The following is a 6,000-nucleotide window of genomic DNA, read 5'->3' on the forward strand; positions in this document are numbered from 1 at the left end:
CTTGTCAATATGAATGTCTTATATCCATGTTGTCCAGCAGCACATCTGCTGTTCAGATTGGCTGAAAATCACTGAAAGCCTAGATTACAGGTTGTTGAGCCAATGCTTAGTCTCTTTGCCCACATGTTGTTTACTGTCCTGCCCCTTATAACACAAAAAAACATTATGACGTGGTCTGTGCTGGCTGCATCATAGCACTTTTTCTGTGACTTTCAGCCATCTGTGGGCATGACGCCCACATGCCAAGACGAATGGCATAAAAAATTATAAGAGTAATGCTGAAGTTTACCAATGGTGGGAGATGAGCAGCCTGTAAGCCCACAGATAGAACACAACATGTCTCTTTGAGACGGCACATACATAACTAAACAGCACTTGCTCTGTCTATCCAAGACGTAAAAACAATAGATTTTACACCGGCGAAAACCTACTGGCTTTGCCAATACTTTTTATGTTTAAAACACAGATTATATGGCATCCTTTCGGGAGAGGATGTGGCATAAGTGTCAGAGCTTCTGACTATTGAGCTGGTAAACTGGGTCTGAGTTTCGATATTGGCTTAACATGCTTGATTTTTAGCAAATCACTTATGGCCAGATTTAGATCTTGGCTGATTGAGCCGCACTGTGGCTTTTTCAGCGGTCTACCTGCCTGCCAGTTTTAGTGGTCCATATGCCCTATTTAGATGTTAGTGGTCCATAGATGAAAGGGCACTGTAGTCCAGCTTTCACCGCCAGGAAATCTCAATGCCAGGATAGGCAAAAGTGGCTGCTGGAGGGAGGACCGCCAATTTTCCCGCCAGGCCAATCACAATGGGCGTTCCAGCCAACATAACTGAGGCAGTAAAACCTCCACACCTGAGTTGGTGGAATATAATGAGTTTATGGCAGAAAAACATCTTTTCCCACTTGTACACTTAATGTTCCGCTAGGGATCCGATCTTCCAAGTCCTTCCACAGCTGCTTGATGATGAACAAAGCCAAGACCATCGTGGACGCAATCGACAGTAAGCTATAAATATTTTACCTGTTACCTATTGACTTGTCTGCTAACATAAGCACAGGACTCATGCATTTATAAATCTCTCTTACAAGCAACAGCATATAAAAGTGCAATGCATATGTCTGTAATGTTGACATTTAAGAAATTTAAAGAAACACACCTGTATGATCACATTGTATGTATACATTTGGTGCAAACTGCCTTAAAAAAATGGGACACTTGCAAAAAAAAAAAATATATGTATCCAAATAAAAATCAAAACATCACAATACAGGTGTGTTCAAATACATTCCTAACATTTCCACATTAAAAACATATGCAATACACATCATAGGGATACGGGCAATGTAACATGATGTAGAAACTGCAGAAGACAAGTTGTAACCTCTACCTTGGAAATTAACTGTAAAATCAATATCAGTCATAAATTAGAAGTATTCAACATATACATCAATGTAACATTTTCCCTTGTCTCGTGCAAGTCCTGTATCCAATTTAAGTTAGTCACAGAATATTTCATACTGATCAGTAAGCAAGGTGAAACAAACACATCTGTCTAACACATCCAAATAAAATCAATTAGTTGGTGCAATTGCCCATTACTATGATGAATGCCTGCACCTAAATTCAAATGACCATCACATTCTATGTTAACCAGTGTATGCACTTAACAAAGTAGACATTAAAAAACTCAGTTATATTAACTGTCACCATGCTATAGGAAATTAAGTACTTCACATTTTACTCAGAAATATTGCTAGGAATCAAAAAATTTCTAAAGAAAAATAATTGCCAGGACTAATTTGTCAAAAAAGGGTTTGGATTTATTACACAAATTGAGATAATGCTCTCAAAATTATAAATAAGCTACATGGCACTCCATTAAGAGAACGATCGGCACTCTAAATACATTGGCAAAGGGAACCTGTTCAGGAAGGGGCTTCTAGTGGACAGACCAGGCACCTCCAATATCTTTCATGGGAGGGAGGGAAGAATTGGGTTAGGAAGGGAGGGAGGGATTGGGTTTGGGAGGGCTGACCTTGGGTTTGGCAAGGGGAATGGTTTTGGGAGGGCTGCCCTTGGGATTGGGAGTTGGGGTGGGGTTTTGGGAAGGGGGCTTTTGCGTTTGGCAAGGGTGGATTTACATGTGGAAGGTGTGGGTTTGTGTTTGGTAGAAGTAGTTTGGGATATGGATAGGGTGGCTTGGAATGTGGAAGGGGTGGTTTGGGGTATATTGGCATTTGCTAGAGGTAGGTTGGTGTTTGGCATGGGCTAGGGCAATGATAAGACAGACATCTTCAATGGGTTGGGTGTTCAGGAAGGTGTTGGGTTTGGAGGTTGAAGGAGTGGCAGGGTCTGATGTGCATGTGTCTGAGTCTGGTGTATGGGTTGCACATTTAGGTGTGTCTTGCATCATAGGTGTCTGTTTTTATGAGTGTGGGTGTTTGGGTTTTGAGGGTGTGAATTCTGGTGTGGGTGTGGATGGGATTGCTTTGGAGTTTCTGGGTGTGGTTGTGGTATGGGTGTGGAGGTGGCTGCAGTGTCTGTGGAAGTGCTGTGTGTGGGTGTGGTGCATGTGGGTATGGTACAGTCTGTGGTATCTATGGAAGTGCTGGGTGTGGTTGTGGTGCATGTGGGTGTAGTGGTAACTGTGGAGGCACTGGATGTGGGTATGGTGGTGTCGGTGGAGGTGATGGGTTGGTACATGTGTGTGGCGTCTGTGGTTGTGCTGTGCTGGTGGTGGTGGGGGTGTCTGTATGTTTGGATGTGCGCCTGTGTTTTTTGTGACATTTGTGTTTCTGTGTGGGTGTGCTTCTTGTGTCTTTTTGAGGGGGTGGTTGCAAAGGTGTGAGTGTAGTGAGAAATTAGTAGAATATCAAAGTAATCATTACATACACTGATACATATATAGTAATTACATCCAAGATTCAAATCTAAATCACAATATGCAACATATTACCCCTTGATTCATTTCAACATTTGTCTAATGAATCATTAGTTTGGCCCGATTCTGAATTTTCCAAATGGCTACTCCTACATATAGGTGATGGAACATTCCATCTGCAAAAACACCTTTAAGTTTCCCCTTTTCTCCTTCATTGATATATCAACTAGACATGACAAAGGTCATTGAGAAATGGTTTGGGTATGTGTTACTCTGTCACCGATGCGTGCACATTCCTGTCTGTGATTCAACAAAAAATGTATGCCTACCACCATTTATTGTCCAAAACCAGACTGGCTTATTTACACCTTTGTGAAGGAGTTAGACATTATGCTAATCTGTTACTTGTAACATGTATGAAACAGTATTTCTGATTCTAAACACAATTTGCGTATGCTTTTTCTTTAAGTTTTAGGAAGTAATTCAGATGTCATTAGTCATTTTGAATCACATGCTCCCCCTAGTTTGCACAGAATCCCAACTTACCAATGTGATGTATGATACAGCCACTGTATTAGAAGTGCCTAGCACGGTATGTCACATGTAATAGGGCTACCATTACACCATCCACAACAGTGAAGGAGCATCACATCTGACAATATGGACTGTTGGCCTGTTTGGTGAAACTGTCTCTCAAGACATTAAAGAACCTGATGTATATGTGGAGTTAGGCAGCCATATATGTTCTCAGAACAGTCATTTGGTTGTTAACAGGAATCAGGTGGGATCCTTTACAACAAATTAACACACAAAGCACATCATCATTCACATTGTGCAAAACGTACACCTTCAAGAACTCTTCTTGTGCGTTGGACATGGCTCACCCTTAATGTTGATGTGTAAAATCCTGGCTTAACAAAGAAATAGTCATGTAAAATGTGAAACTCTGATAAGAACGTACACCCCCGTTGCTACGTTGGGCCCTTAACTGCCCATCAAGCTCCAGAAGGGTGTGGCGCACATGCTTCCCATGTTGGGAGGACTGCCCGAGAAGGTCTTCGGTTGACTTTCTGGTGCAGCGGCATAGATCCGCCTACCTCTTGGGGCAATGGATGCTACGCCACCTGTAGACCCCCATAGTCTGCACCTACCTGGTGATGGCCTTTCAAATGTCCCACTTCTGATGGGCATTTACCTGTATGGATACAAGAAATAAAAGAAAAACAATGGTTTGGTGACTTTTTGTTTGTCTGTATTGATGTGACATTCTTCTACATCGATTAACAGCATACCTTATACATTAGCATACAACAAGTGTATTTTCACATGCTGACCAAAACAAATATCTGAATACGCACTATTGTGGTGACCTGTTCACTACCCTCATTCCATGTTATGGCATAAGCTCACCAATCCAGGCCAATGACATCTTCTAGCCTAGGGGGCTAGAACATATTCTCTGATGTTATCCAGTTCTGATCAGTGCAAGAGATAGTGAACTACTGAAGGCTAAACATAAATACTTATGACAGTGAATAATGCCCACTGTGAGTAAGGGGCCTGCAGTTTGGACATGACACTTTGAAATGGGAGTAAAATAAAATTAAGAGTTAGCTCAATAAGTTGGGCAACTCTCCCCTTCAGCTGTCATCCATTTAAAAGCATTCAGGGGCATATTTGTAAGCACACCTCAAAGTTTGACCTGGCAAGGATATATGTTTATGACAGATATAACTCAGGCCTTCATTTATTTGTCCCCGTGACTCAGCCCCAGCCTGGCCCATTATTCTAACTGAGCACTGCTCATTGTCCGGCCTTGTTGTCTGCAGCCTGATGCCCATGATGTCACATACTGATATATCGATAGGGTAACTGTTCCTGTAAGAGTGTAACTCAGGATGGAATAATGGCACATGTGAAGGGATCTTTCTCTTTAGGAAGTAATGCCCTCACACACCCATGAGGGTGTCATGCTTCATCATTGGGCTTTTTGACCCTCAGTGGTCCAGGAGGGATCCGTGGCATTTCATCAGGACCAATAGAGAGATAAATTAATATCCCTACCCTTAGTCAGGCTTGGGCGGTTGAGTGCTAGTATCCAATGATTGCTAAATTGTACTTACACAGAGTTGTAAGTTGAAAAAGTACCAATAGGACATTAACCAACTGAGTGGTCTTCAGTGGAGATGGAAAGAGCCGTTGGTCTTCATACGTTGCTTTCACCAGCGTTAGCCTAAAGCCGTGTCCATTGAGTAGTTTACCGCCTAGTACACGGTTCACATCCACCACCCCTATCTGCTTTCAAAATGTTCTATCAGCGAAGTCTGGCACCTGCCATTTTATAAGTTCAAAATAGTGTGTTTGTGACCGTTAAGTGTGTCACCACCACTGAAAATAGGGGCTAGTTTGGATGCATGTTCAAACTTGGATGGACACTCATTGTTTAAAAAAGAAAAAAAATTGCATGAAGTGCGTTACTGTGCAGAAATGCGATATTTGTACGGTGTTTACACATCCGTTGACGGTATTTTTGGAGGATTTTTTTTAAAAAACAGAATGCGTAAATAATATATTTTAAATGTATTTTTTTATTTTACATTCATTTTAGGCTATAAATATCAGTTGTTCAAGGACAATAGACAAATGTTTGATTAAAAGATGTAGTAAAATCATATATATTTTTAGAGCTGCATGACTTTACTGTTGATTATCCTATATATTGCGGTGTATAAAATGAAAAATGTTCAAATGTTTTTACCAATGTGTACATATGAACCCTGGGAGAGTGAGGAGATGACAGCCTCAGTTGTACTGCCCATTTCCAGACATTGCCACCATGGAAGAAAGGGATATAATCAAGAAGTTGAGCTTGAATAGGCCCACTATACTGGATTTATGTCATCATCTGAAGCCAGATCTTCAGCCTCACAACAGACATCCCACATCAATTATACAAATTGTCAAACTCATGGCAGTACTTCATTTTGTGGCCACATGATTCTTCCAATACACTGTGGCAGTGTCTGGTGGAATGTCAAAACCAACTTTCATAGGTGTGCTACAAGAAGTTCTTTCTTCAATAATGAGACATCAACAGTTTTATCCAGTTTCCA

The sequence above is a fragment of the Triturus cristatus genome, chromosome 12 (assembly GCF_964204655.1).
Source record: "Triturus cristatus chromosome 12, aTriCri1.1, whole genome shotgun sequence".
Taxonomy (NCBI): Eukaryota; Metazoa; Chordata; class Amphibia; order Caudata; family Salamandridae; genus Triturus; species Triturus cristatus.